Genomic DNA, 13,896 nt, shown 5'->3' on the forward strand with positions numbered 1-13,896 from the left:
CGTATGAGTACTGTGTTCGCCTGAGTTTGGCTTGGCACATAATTTAAGAAAAAAGAAAAAAATTAAAACTTGTATTCTTAAATAAATCATAACATTTGTGTGATTATTAAACTTTTAAAACTTGTTATCTTAAACCAGTTATAGCATTTAGCCATTTACATAGCTATATATGAAAGCTTCTTAATATGAAAATATATCAATATCCCAGTTATTTACGAATACACGAATAAAGAAATAGTGCCAAAGAAAGTAGACCGAAGGGATTCTTAACATGACTAGTTGTAAATTTGAACTAATACAAAAACATATTGTTTGATGAATATCTAGCTTATGTATATTAAAAATATTTCCTTTCTTCTTTCTAAGTATTCATCTGGTCAAACATATTGCACAAAATTATGGACCAGAAAAGAGAACGAAAAAACAACCTTATCGAAAAATGTATAAAATAAATAAAAAGAACAAGAAACAAATAATTCTCAAGAACAAATTATTATCTTGCATAAACATAGGCAAGATGAATAGAATACCCAAATTGAATCACACCAAGGAGGACAACATTTTTCTAAATAGGAATTTAACCAACATTCACAAAATGCTGATATGAACCCTCAGTGATTAAGTGGACGTTTGGATATAAGAATTGTAAAATTCCGAGAAAAGTGGGGAAAAAATCAAGTCAAAATGATTTTTGAACATTAGAGTTGTGTTTGGATATGAATACAATTTTGGGTTGTTTTTGAATTTTTATGAGTAATCTGAAGTAATATAATTGAAAAATAACTTTTTGGAGTTTTTCAAATTTTTAAAAAATTCCAAATTCATTTTCAGGGGAAAATTAAAAATTTTATAATCAAACATTAATTTTGAAAAAAAAAATAAAAAAATTATTTTTTTGGACCAATCGGGCCCGTATAATTGATTGAGGAAAAAGTGGATGGGTATACAAAATGCTATTTATTAGCAACCAATAAGAGCCGCAAATCCTTATTAAAGCTTACTAACACAAAGAATCTTGTTTTTAAGACACCACTTAATTTGTAGGGAGTTGACAGTGGATTCTAGCCGTGAGCATTGGTCGGTTCGATTGTAAATATTATCGGTTTAGCACATTAATTATCAATTTATAAATATACTAAACCGATAATCGAATCAATAAAATATCGATTATCGCTTAATCGATTATTAACTGTTGTCGATTCGGTTATCGATTTATCTGATAAGAGTAAGAATCATAGTGCATAATGCACATGGACTGAATTTCAAGCGCAGCCATTTCGCCATTCTGTTTTTTCTTGTAAAATACATACTTTTGTTTTACATTTTGCAAGTTACTTACTTGACCACAAGATACCATTTGCAAGTTCCCTCAATTTTTCATATTACAAACAAAGAAAAGGAAGTAATCAAGTAAGGAATAGTTTTACATAAAATTGACCTGTAGTTAAGCAAAAAAAGAAAAGAACAATTCACTTGAGTCTAGACGTTACAAATGGTATCCTATAACTAATTCGGCCATTGAGTAAAGGAAGAATAGTGAATGTTAAAGGAGGTTATATCCTACCTCAAATCATTCAAGAAGCTCAAAATTAAATTTCAAGAGTACATCTCACAGCTACCATTAATAAAACGAAGAGTGAAGACTTGCGGCTGAGGAAAGTTCAGAGAAAACAAGAATGAACTGAAGGCTAAAGCCCTAGATGTATTTATATATTTAAGGGTAAAATTATAATTTTTTTAAATTTTATTGGGTTATCGGTTAATCCGTTAATAAAATTGGGCAAACTGAGGACCGAACCGATAATTCAATAGTAAAAAAATACTAAATCACTACCGAACCATTAACCCAATAATCCGATATCGATAACCCAATAAGTTTTTATCGATTCGGGCTATCGATTTTTCCGGATATATATGCCCAGCCGTAGTGGATTCCACCTATTCCTTTACCTAGAAGCAAAAGAAGGGAATATGATATTCTAAAGAAAATTATTCTTGAACCGCTCATGTCACGTCAAGCTGTTATAACAAAAGTAAAATTACAATCCAATTCCAATATATCATAATCAATTTGTTAACATGCATATTGGTCTTCGTCCAAAGTTCATAAATCCCTACTGTGAAATTCATGAAATAATTCGACTATAGCGTACTAATTATGTATTATCAAATAGGTATGTTGAAAGCTCAGTTGTACTGGAAAATTCACTTGGATGAAAAAGGACCAGGTTATTGGTCCTTCTTCCTCCCTCTGTTCCCTCTGTTCACAAGATACATTCGAATCTTCTTAATTTGACAGTGGCTGCAGTTTCTGTCTTTGCAGGACCTAACGCAACATCAATAATCTCGAGAAGTTTTATTTTGTGTCTCATACAACTTACACTAGTTGTACGAGGCTTCTTTTTGTCTCACAAATTTGTGGACCTCAATCTTACACTTCTGTGTCCACGGAAATTTGGGTCCACAAAACTGTAAGACAAAAAAGTTGCCTCATACAATTAGTGTCAGTTGTACGAGACACAAAATAAAAATTTTCAATAATCTATGTATGTATAAAGTAGGGAATGAAAAAGCTGATGTGACACCTCTCCTCATCTAGGAAATGTATTTATCTATTTTCTTAGATTTTTGAGAGTTTTGTCTCAGTTTAATACAATATGTAAAACAATATATATATCTAATTAATGCAATCAAAAGAGGAGGCTTTAATAAACAACCGTTATATAACAGTTCATTTCTAAGAATTCTTATAAAAATAATAAGCTTTCTAAACACATTAAAGGGGAGACTTTAATACTAAACCGTTATGGCGATGTTTCATTTTCCAAAACTGGTTCAGTTTTAAGAATACCATGTATGTTCCTTCGTTTCCGAAAGAATGTGTAGTTATACAATTAAAACATAGAACCTCAATTTTGTAACAATGGAAGAGAACATATAGCTGCTGACTAACTGGTCCTCGTATACCTTTTTCTATTTATTCTACTTCTCGGTTCTCAGTATTTGCTTGTGCGAGTATTATATTTTCTTCTTTTTTTTTAGAGAGAAAAAATAATACTATGAATTTGACATTGGCAATTTGTTTTTTTTTGACTTTTAACAGATATGTGTTTATCCGCTATTTCTTTGATGATCTATCTTCTCCATTTTGTTTTCCGATCCCTTAACTTTCATTGCTAACTAACTATTGTGAACTTCTCGGATGTGCCAATGGAATCCTTTTTACAAGACCAGCAACCAGCGGTGGAGAGTGGAAGGATGACCTTCCAACATTTGAGCTTGGATGGAGAGAAGAGTACTGGGAATTGATTTAAAGATAAAAGCGTTTATGTTTGTAGTCTCTTTTTCAAATTACAAGGAACGTTACTTATCGTTGGTGTGTTAAATTCTGATACCAAGGTACTTCCACTTGACCAGCCTTTTTCCATTGTAATAGGTTGTTGGTATCATTGACAAACATAGACTTTCATAGAGGTAGTTAAATGTTACATATCCAATTTTTTGTGTAATGATCCTATAAAAATTATTCATATGGGAATTCCAGCTTTCGAGCTTGTAGTTCCCCAGACAAATTTCCCGTACTAGATGTTATTTCTTCTATTATATTCACAAATTCTTAAAATTTATCCTCCTCCAGTGTATACGTTGTTATATTTTTTATTATTATATGCAATTGGTGATATGGAGAATGCTAGAGCTAATGGAGGAAAGAGACATCCAAGTAAGCCACTTTTCTCCTTTGATGGGCTTTTAGTTTGTTGTCTTGTGGTGACAGTACAACAAATACCTTTTACCCCTCAATCTTTTAAGACCACAAGTTTCAAAAGTCTTCTTCTTTTTTCTTAAACTCCGTGTCAAGTCAAACTACCTCATCTAATATGAAAAGGAAGGAGTATTATATATCTTGGTTTCGTGACCTTCATGTTGTTTAATCTTACTCATATACGTTAATTTTGCACGATAAAGCTATCACGGACAAAATAGATGAATTCTCCCGGAGTTCTCTTCAGGAAGCTGGGCACATTTGTGCTTATTACTTATTTATTAGCATGTTAGTTCTACTTTGTGCATTTATATCGTAAAATTTTATTGCTTTAGTAGAAACAATTATTTTGGACTAAATGTAGGGATTAATGCCTATACCTTTATTTTAATTATCTATGTCAATTTTTCTTTGTATTATTGTATTTTCCTTTCATTATATTATAATTTGTAAGAGACTTTTTATCATGACCGTGCGAAGCGCGGCCAAGTACACTAGTCAAAAGAATAATTAAGAGACTAATACAACGCTTAGGGCTTTGGTTATTGTAGACATGTGAATTTTGTGGGATTAAATTCCATAATAAACTTGGATAAATTCTTAATTTCAAGAAATATCAAAGCCTAAACAAGGATTAAATTATTGTAGAAATGGCGTGGGATAGCCACATTTTAATATGGTATTTACTTTTTATCCAGTGTTTTTAATACTGAAAAAAAATAGCCACTACTCTATTAAAATTAATATGAAAAGACGTTTTAACCCTTTCTTCATGAGAGCTGGATTGGGCAGAGTAATTTCGTTGATTTTTACTTTCACATATTACTGGTGTTTAACTCTATTGGTTAATGTTCTCAATATCGTTAGTGGTTATGTATTGCCCTGGATAAGTATTTCTCTTAGCAGAATAAATGTCGTCTTCGGTTTTCTAATTTTTATGAGTGTAAATATTAAGGATATGTTATCCTTAATTTTTACACTACACACATGAAGTTAAGGACGTCATGTCCTTAATATTTACACTGCTCATATGAAGTTAAGGACATGATGTCCTAAAGTTCAACAACGAAATGTGCAAATACAGGACACTTTGTCCTTAATATTTACACAACATTCATGAAGTTAAAGATATTATGTCCTTAATATTTACCAACACTTATAAAGTTAAGGGCACTATGTCCTTAACATTTACATTGCACAAATGAAGTAAATGATACCATGTCCTTAACATTTACACTGTACATATGAAGTTAAGGGCATGAGGTCCTAAAGTTTAACAATAGAAGGTGCAAATACAAGTTAAGGACATTATGTCCTTAACATTTGCACTACATACATGCAGTTAAGGACGTCATGTACTTAATATTTACACTGTACATATGAAGTTAAGGACATGATGTCCTAAAGTTTAATTACGAAAAGTGTAAATACAGGACACTTTGTCCTTAATATTTACACAATATTCATGAAGTTAAGGATACCATGTCCTTAATATTTTACACAGCATTCATAAAGTTAAGGACGCCATGTCCTTAACATTTACACAACATTCATGAAGTTAATGATACCATGTCCTTTATATTTTCGGGCAATTAAAAGATTATTAAGCACTGACTAAAAAGTAAATACATCTTAAACAGTGGATAAAGAGTAAAGATATCTTTAAATAGTGGCTAACCGTGCATTTCCTCCCTAAATTATTTAAGTCCAAAATATGGATTATATTAACGTCCAAATTCAATGGGTTAGTCCATTGGGTTGCTCTTTCGAAAAAATGAGCCCTCTACATTAGCCCATGATCGATGCCATGTGTCAATGACATGGGACACCAAGTCAAACCAATGACCAATAAAATCATGCCACGTGCATATGTGATGTAACATGCCAAGTTAATGTAAGAATAATTCAAATGTTGCCAAGTGTTCAAATGACATGGTTCAACCAATCACATGCAGCCTTATCACATAACTTTGGTAATAACTTTGATGACTCACGTGAACCAATCAAATTGAAGTATCATGTAATCCCAACACCCCCTCTCAAGGTGGAGGGTGGGCATACACCCAACTTGCTGGATAAAGTGCGATGCTGCAAACCTGTCAAAGGCTTAGTAAAAATGTCAGCCAGTTGAGAAGAAGTAGGAACATGAGATAAAGAGATGAGACCATCAGCTAATTTGGTGCGAATAAAATGACAATCGACTTCGATGTGTTTAGTGCGCTCATGAAACACCAGATTCTTGGCAATGTGAATAGCAGCCTAGCTATCGCACAAAACAGGGATTGGAGCATCAATAGAAAGACCCAAATCAGATAATAACCGAACCAACCAGGCTAGTTCAGCCACCACTTTACTCATATTAACATTCAAAATTGAAAGAGAGATTGATGAAAATGTAGCTAGGGCTTGAGAGAAGAAAGGAAATTGGAGAGAAAGTATTTCATATCTCTGTAAAGTGAACCAAAGTCCCCAAAAATCCAGAAACTTCCGTATATGGTCCCATATATATACATTGGGCCTCTTGATTAACCTATTCATAAATGAATAAATAAAATAAACTGGGCCAGACCCAAATACAAAGAAAGCAACACCAACAGCCCAAACGTCGTCATGTATCATGTAATCCCAACAAAAGTAGGGGAAGAGTCTGATTCAAAAGAGGTTTAAGTACTATGGCCCATGGTAATAAGATTCATAAGCTAGCTCATATTTCTTCGATAATGAATACTTGCAAATACTTTTCGTAACTTAGTAAAGTAATTCATTTTTTAAATAATTCTAGTAATTAAATTCCATACTTCTTCACAAATCCATTTCATAACTCTTCACTTTACAATAATTTAAATTAGTTCGGAAAAACTAATTCATGAACACGGTAGTATATTTCAAGTGTGCTCTAAATTAATCAAATCATCTTAGTTATGTACACGTTCGCGCGACACAATTATAATTTTCAAAATGATTGAAGGTAGCGTTCGCGCGACTTTGACTGAACAATCTTAATAATAATAAAAGTGTTATCAATTGTGTGCACACATGTGTGACATGATTTTTAATGTGCCAAATAAAATGAGTACATGTACGCGTGACTCGTTTCAAGATAATTCCATAATTACGAATAATCAAGCAATTAAAAGTTGTTTAAGGCAAAAGTGCATAAATTTTTCTAGAACAAAAAATATCCAGAATTAGTTAAGCCATGTATAATTATTAAAGCGACCGTACTAGATACATGAAATTCGGAAGTGCCTAACACCTTCTCCCTGGTTAACAGAATTTCTTACTCGATCTTCTGTGTTTGTGGACCATAATTATGAGTCAAAGTTTTTTGATTTGGGATTTAAAATAAATGGTAACTTGAAACACCGTAATTCAATAATTTCGAGTGGCGACTCTTAAAAAAATAAAAATAAATGTCACTTAAATTGAAAAAAATTCATTTCCCTGAAAAAAGGAGGTGTGATAGCTCTGACGACTCTGCTGGGGAACACAAATTCAGAACCACTAGTTCAGGGTTCAGAATTCGAGCTTGTAATGTGATCTATATTTGGCTTTGTTGATTGTGATATTATTATATTTGTAGACCTAATGTGCTAAAGGTTGCTCCTTTACTACTTTGATATTATTTGAACTGTAAAAACTGACTTCTTACGCCTCTCTTCTGAGTCTTCTGAATTTATGGTGCACACGTGCGCGTGACCTACTATTATATTATAGGTCATACCAAATGGTACGAGGCTGGATCAGTAAGTAGGCCGGGTAGAGTTTCATGCTCCCGGTATGTTGTTCCCACCTTGGCTCGAGCTGTATGCTTGGGTAAGCCGGGTGTAAAACACACCCCAAGATTTGAAACCTAGAATAACATAGCCTCATGCCGGATCCCTAGTAGGAACGTTTGTTGCATCACGTGCATTTTACTTTGGGGACTCAACACAGGGGTTGGGTCCATTTAGGACAGGTGTAACCAAAATAAAAGGACCATCCTGATGTATCCTGCATGGCACTTGTGCATTTTGTTTGATCTGGTTTGCATGTTGACCGGCTTCTAGAATAAGTACACATAATTGAGAAAAACAGGAGTGAGAGGTAGGAGAGAGAAAATTCTTCCGGTTTCCAAATCTCGGTATTTGAAAAATCCTGAAACTCTGCCAAAATTTTAAAAATAAACAGGAAAAGTCATTTCAAAATGAGCCAAAATTTTCAAGTGTCATGTTTCCCCTATTATATCAAAATTGACTAAACTACGCATGTTTGATTCTCACCGAATGTGAGATACGTAGGAAACCTTCGTCAGGTCCGACCACAATTTTCAAAATATTCAAAAATATTTTCCTTTAATCCCTTTTTAGAAGTCTCCTTTTAGAAAATCCTACATGAAAGATTTTTAACCTAAAAAAAATTCCTTCTTTTGTAATGTCTTTCATTCAGGAAAAAAATTATTATTAATAATAATAATCCAAAAATATGTATTTCCTTTATTTTGAAGTATTTTTTCAAACAAAGTATTAAAAATAAAATAAAATAAAAACAAAAAATAAAATTAAAATATTCCTTTTCTTCTTTTGAAGTCTTCTTTCATAAATATCATAAAATTTGAAGAAGAAAGCAATTTGAAGTCCAAAAGTATTTTTTTCTCTTCTTCAGAAGTTCGCTTTCGAAAATTAACTACTAGGTGTATTGCATCCTAAGGTGCAACTTCCTATTTTTTAAATGCTTTGAACTAACAGTTTTGTTGTGTCTGCCAAAAGAAAAGGTTTTGTTTTAGGTGGTTAGTTTTGTTGGTACCATGATGCTGCATATGTCGTGGAACGACCTCACTAGGCGGTGATGAATGCGCAACCTAACATATGGCACCATAACTACCCACAAAATCGAGCTCCACTTCCTAGAAATTCCTGTCCCTACCAAGCTCCATTTAATCCTCATCATAATGTTCCCGATACAATCCCCATCCAAGAGAGCCTCCCAGAAGGAATCAGTTCACCCCTATTGGTGAGTCATACTTGAGCTTGTTCCAAAAAACTAGTCAGGCTAGGTCTGCTACAGCCAATGGCCCTAAACCAGCCAAACCCCGAGTCCCTCTCACACCGAGCTAATGCTAGATGTGAATACCACTCTGGAGCAGTATGACATGATACTGAAGATTGTTGAACTCTCAAAAGATCAGTGGATGACCTTATTGAGGTCAAGTCAATACTTCTCAGGGAAGAAGAGGTCCCTAATATGATGAATAATTCTTTGCCTACTCACAACAATGGGCCGGTTGTTGGAATAATCCGTGATGATGAGGAATTTGATCTGGCACTGAACGCCACTGTAGCAATTGCCGCGAACGAAGGAAGAACCTAAAAACAGTCGCTAAACCTGAAAAGTTCCTTGTCAGATAAAAGTTTTGGTAGCCATTCTTGCTATCCTTTCTGCATCCAGATTATTTCAGGGTGTAATCTGGATTTTTTACTTTATCGCGTTGCTTTCTGGTATAAACCCTTGTATCTATTTTATTTAAAAAAATATTAAAAAAATTAAATAAATAAAATTAATATATTATTGTCCAGGAATATCTCTTTTCTTAATCTTGTCACTTTTCTTATTCTTTTTAGTTCTGTTAATGCAGATTTTAATGACATGACATGCTTGCAGACTTTACGCCTGTAAGGACCCAAAAAAATCGCTAAGGAATTTAAGGTTCTGTGGTGCTGAGGTAGACTAATACAGACCGTAGATCTAACGCAGATTGGTCCAGACAAATCCAATTTTGGACATCAATTATGCGGTCCATTTGCGGGCTGTGTAGCAGTTTTGTGATTACTTCTGTGATCGCAGAGTTGTTTCCGGAGAGTCTATTTTTTATTTTTATAACCCAACCCAACTTCCATAAATAACCCTTGAGGCTCATTTTGGAGCAAAATTCTGATAATTTTAGAGAGAGTGGAGAATGTTCTAGAGATAGGAAGAAGCCCAAGTGCTTTATTCATCAAGATCTTGTCCAAGTTTTGAAATACAACAAGGAAATATCAAAAAAAAATTCACCTAAGAGGTAAGGCTCCATACCCTAGTTTTCAATTTCAGATTTGGGTGGAAAATTGTTAATTGAGAGTGTGAGTATAAGAGTATTATTTATACATGCATGTACCAATAAAGTTTGTGGAAAGATTGTTGAGTACAATTGGGTAAATATTGGGCTATGGAGTTAAGGAAATCTTGTGGAAGAGTCTGGTAAATAAATTTGCACATCTAATATTTGATGAAATGCTCAAATGAGCTAAGACCATGAATATCTTCCTAATTTGTGTTCAATTTTGTTATGTCTCAAAATAGATTGGGATTGCTACGGTTTCGAAACTTTGTAGAAATTAAAAGAAAGCTCAAGCGAGGTATGCTGACTAAATTTTCTCTCTTAGAATCGAATTCCATAATATTCCCGTAAGTTTCAAGTATGGTTGGCTCAAGTTCCTAATTCCTATATTTCAGGTTATCCCTTATAAGCTTGACTATTCCGAGTGAGCCTTATGTCGAAAGATATATGTTCAAATTATGGATTGCATATTAAAATGTTATGGCTTTGAGTCGTGTTTCAAATGAAAGCTAGTATGCCAAATTGTGTAAGAAAAATTTAATATGTTTAAGACTTTTAGTTGCTCATATGTGTACCTAAAGTCTTGATTGGAAATGTCTTGTCGTTGATAATCAGTAAAGATGCTCGAAAATGAAATAAGTGAATTGAGGATATGGGGTGTGGCCAACGTGCCAAGAGTTTAAGTTATAATTGCGGCTAGTGGTTCCAATGAGAAGCGAGGATATAAGAAGCATTATGAAATGAGCCTCGACTCAACTGTTTTAAAATGACTTCGAAAATATAATTGCCTATTAGCTTTTGTACTAAGTTCATTCCCATAAGTGGCTGTTTTAACTAATGCTTACTTTAAAAATATATCCAACGTGATTCGAGTTCTTACATACTCAAGTGTTGAAATTGTACATTTTATTTTAGGGACAGAGTATTTGAATAATAAATGGTGTATTGCTTGTATATGATTTTGATGTGTGTTTATATTGCTGGTCGGTGTGCCCCATTCTTTGGGAAGAAACCTGTTTGTGTTTAAAGTTTCATTACTAATGAATTTAAGGTTTATGATTTTCGAAATATTCTATATGTTGAAGTTTGATGGTGATCCTTGAAAATAGAAGAGGTGAAAGTGTGGAACATGAAATACGACCATCGTGCTATGAATAAAGAATCTTGTGAATGGCCAAAAGAGCCAAGGAAATATTGTTATCGTGATTGTGGTTGATATCTCGTACGACACGGCCTAGCTAATCGGGTTGTGATCGGACACCATGCCGCATGCATGGTGGTGATTATGTTAGAAATTGAAATTGTTATTGTGATTGTGGTTGATGTCTCGTATGAGGCGACCTAGGCAATCGAGTCGTGATCGGATGCCATGCCTCACACATGGTGGTAACTGTATTGGAAATTAAATTGTTATTGTGATTGTGGTTGATGTCTCGTATGAGACGGCCTAGCTGATTGGGTCGTGATCAGACGCCATGCCGTACACACACTCACACACACACACACACACACACACACACACACACACACACACACACACACACACACACACACACACACACACACACACACACACACACACACACACACACACACACACACACACACACACACATATATATATATATATATATATATATATATATATATATATATATATATATATATATATATATATATATAGTGACCTTTGGATATCATTGATTGTTGCTCTTTGTTTACATGGTTGTCCCTCTCTTATATTGGCATTCTATTTTAAAAGAGGACATTTAGTCATACATACTAGTGCTATTTGATGGTCCTAATGTCCCTTTTTCTGGGGGCATTACATATTTAATAGATGCAAGTGGTTCCACAGCATGCGACATTGATCAGTGATAGTGGTACACTCTCTTCCCAGTTTACTTGGTGAGCCACACTTTATTTCGGGGTCATGCATTTTTTTGTTCCTCATGTATTGTGTTTGAGGTATAGCCGGGGCCTTATTACTGGAATTTTCATATTACTCTTCTATTGTACTTAGAGGCTCCGTAGACATGTTGTGAGTGGTGTTCGATGTTGGGAACTGAACTAGAAATGTTGGCATTTAGCAAACATGTTTTTCATTATATCTATAAAATTGTAATATTTTAAAATTTATGAATGGAGCGGCTAATGGATACGAAATGGGAGTTGTAAATGAAATATTTTCAGTGTTTAATTAATGGAGTACATATCCTCTTTTTCATGAGTGAGTTTGGGTAGAAGAAAACCTAACAGGCTTGCTCGTCCGGTTTTATTCGGTTGAGCACCGGTTGTGCTCCCCGAGTTTGGGACGTGACAATGCCCAAATCCTAAATTATTGCCAGACTTCGAAATAATGAATCAAGAAGCAGAATATGTTGAAGATAAGACTTCTAAGGAAATAAAAAGAGAATTGGAACAGTAAGCCTAAACAAAGTCCAAATGAAACCGCCCTTATGTGATTGGTTTCTGGAACTGGAGCGGTGATACCAGTAGGAGTTTGAAATTTCCTCTCTTCGAATCATTGTTGAAGCCGAGATCAAGGATGAAGATTGGGTCAAAACCTGGTTAGAGCAATTGACTTTGATTGATGAAAAATGGTTCGCCATGGTCTTCCACGGGCAATTGTACCAACGAATAATGGCCCCTGTCTACAACAAGAAAGTGCGGCCCAGGAAATTTAAAATAGGACAACTCATTATGGGACATATCCTCCCATATCATGAAGAAACTAAAGGAAAATTGGCTCCAGAATGAAAATATCCACACATTGTAATGAGAGTACTTCTAAAAGAGAGCATTGTACCTGGGAAGCATCTAAGTAAATGTCCCTGAAATAATTGTCAACGTGGGTGCAGTCAAAAGGTACTATGTTTGATCCTCTATATAACATTAACGTTCCCCGGTTGGGATGAAAAAGGTTTTTATTCTCGCTATTGTAGCGACCCGACCGATCGTTTTACTTTCTAGATCCTTGTTCCCCTAAATAAGACTCCCTGCATATGCTTTAACTGTTTTATGACTTTAAGGGATGGTTAGTTCGGGTTTGAAAGGGTTCGGATTAAAATCGGAACACTTGGTTCCTTAATATTGGCTCTAAAAGACTAAATTTGACTTAGGTCAATATTTGTAGTAAATGACCTCGGAATTAAGATTTGACGATTTCAATAGGTTCGTATGATGATTTTGAATTTGGCCATATGCTCGGATCAGGTTTTGGATGACTCGATAGCGTTTCGGCGCTTAATATTAAAAGTTGGCACATTGAAGGTTTTAAAGTTATTTAAATTTGGTTTGAAGTAGGATTTGGTGTTATCGAGGTCCAGTTGGGATTTCAAGACTGGGAATAGTTCCGTATGGTGATTTAAGACTTACACGCAAAATTTGGTATCATTCTGAGTAGTCTAAGTATGTTTCGGCGCGTTCGGAGCAAATTGGAAACTTGAAGTTCATATTTTGATTCAATTTGGTTTGGGGTACGATTTTTAGTTTTGTTATTGTTTTACGCATTTTGATAGTTAAAGAAGGTCCGTATTAGGTTTATGGAGTTGTTGGTGTATTTGGATGAGGTCCCGAGTGGCTTGGGTGTGTTTCAGACCGCTCAGAGTCAAGTTTAAAACACTAGATTTTCTGGTTCTGGTTTCCTTCTTCGCGTTCAGGGGGGAAGGGTCGCGTTCGCGAAGAAGGAAAATATGGGGGTTGAAATTTGTGCTACGCATTCGCGATAGCCAGCCCGGGTTCACATAGAGGAGGTTGGGCTGGGCTAGGCTGGTGGCCGCTGTGATTCTTCGCGTTCACGTAGGGTAGGCCAAGCAAGTCTCCGCATTCGCAAGACTCCTGTCGCATTCACGATAGGTATTTGTTGGGGTCTAGGCCGTTTGCCTTCGCAAACACGAGGCCCTTTCCGCGTTCAGGAAGAAGGGGCAGCTAGGCAGAGACTTTATTAAAAACAAGACTTAGGCCATTTCCTCTCATTTTTCATTCTCTTGGGGTGATATTGGAGCACTTTGAGGAGGGATTTTCACCTAACTATTTGAGGTAAGTAATTTCTATC

Source organism: Nicotiana tabacum, chromosome 21, assembly GCF_000715075.1.
Source record: "Nicotiana tabacum cultivar K326 chromosome 21, ASM71507v2, whole genome shotgun sequence".
NCBI lineage: Eukaryota > Viridiplantae > Streptophyta > Magnoliopsida > Solanales > Solanaceae > Nicotiana > Nicotiana tabacum.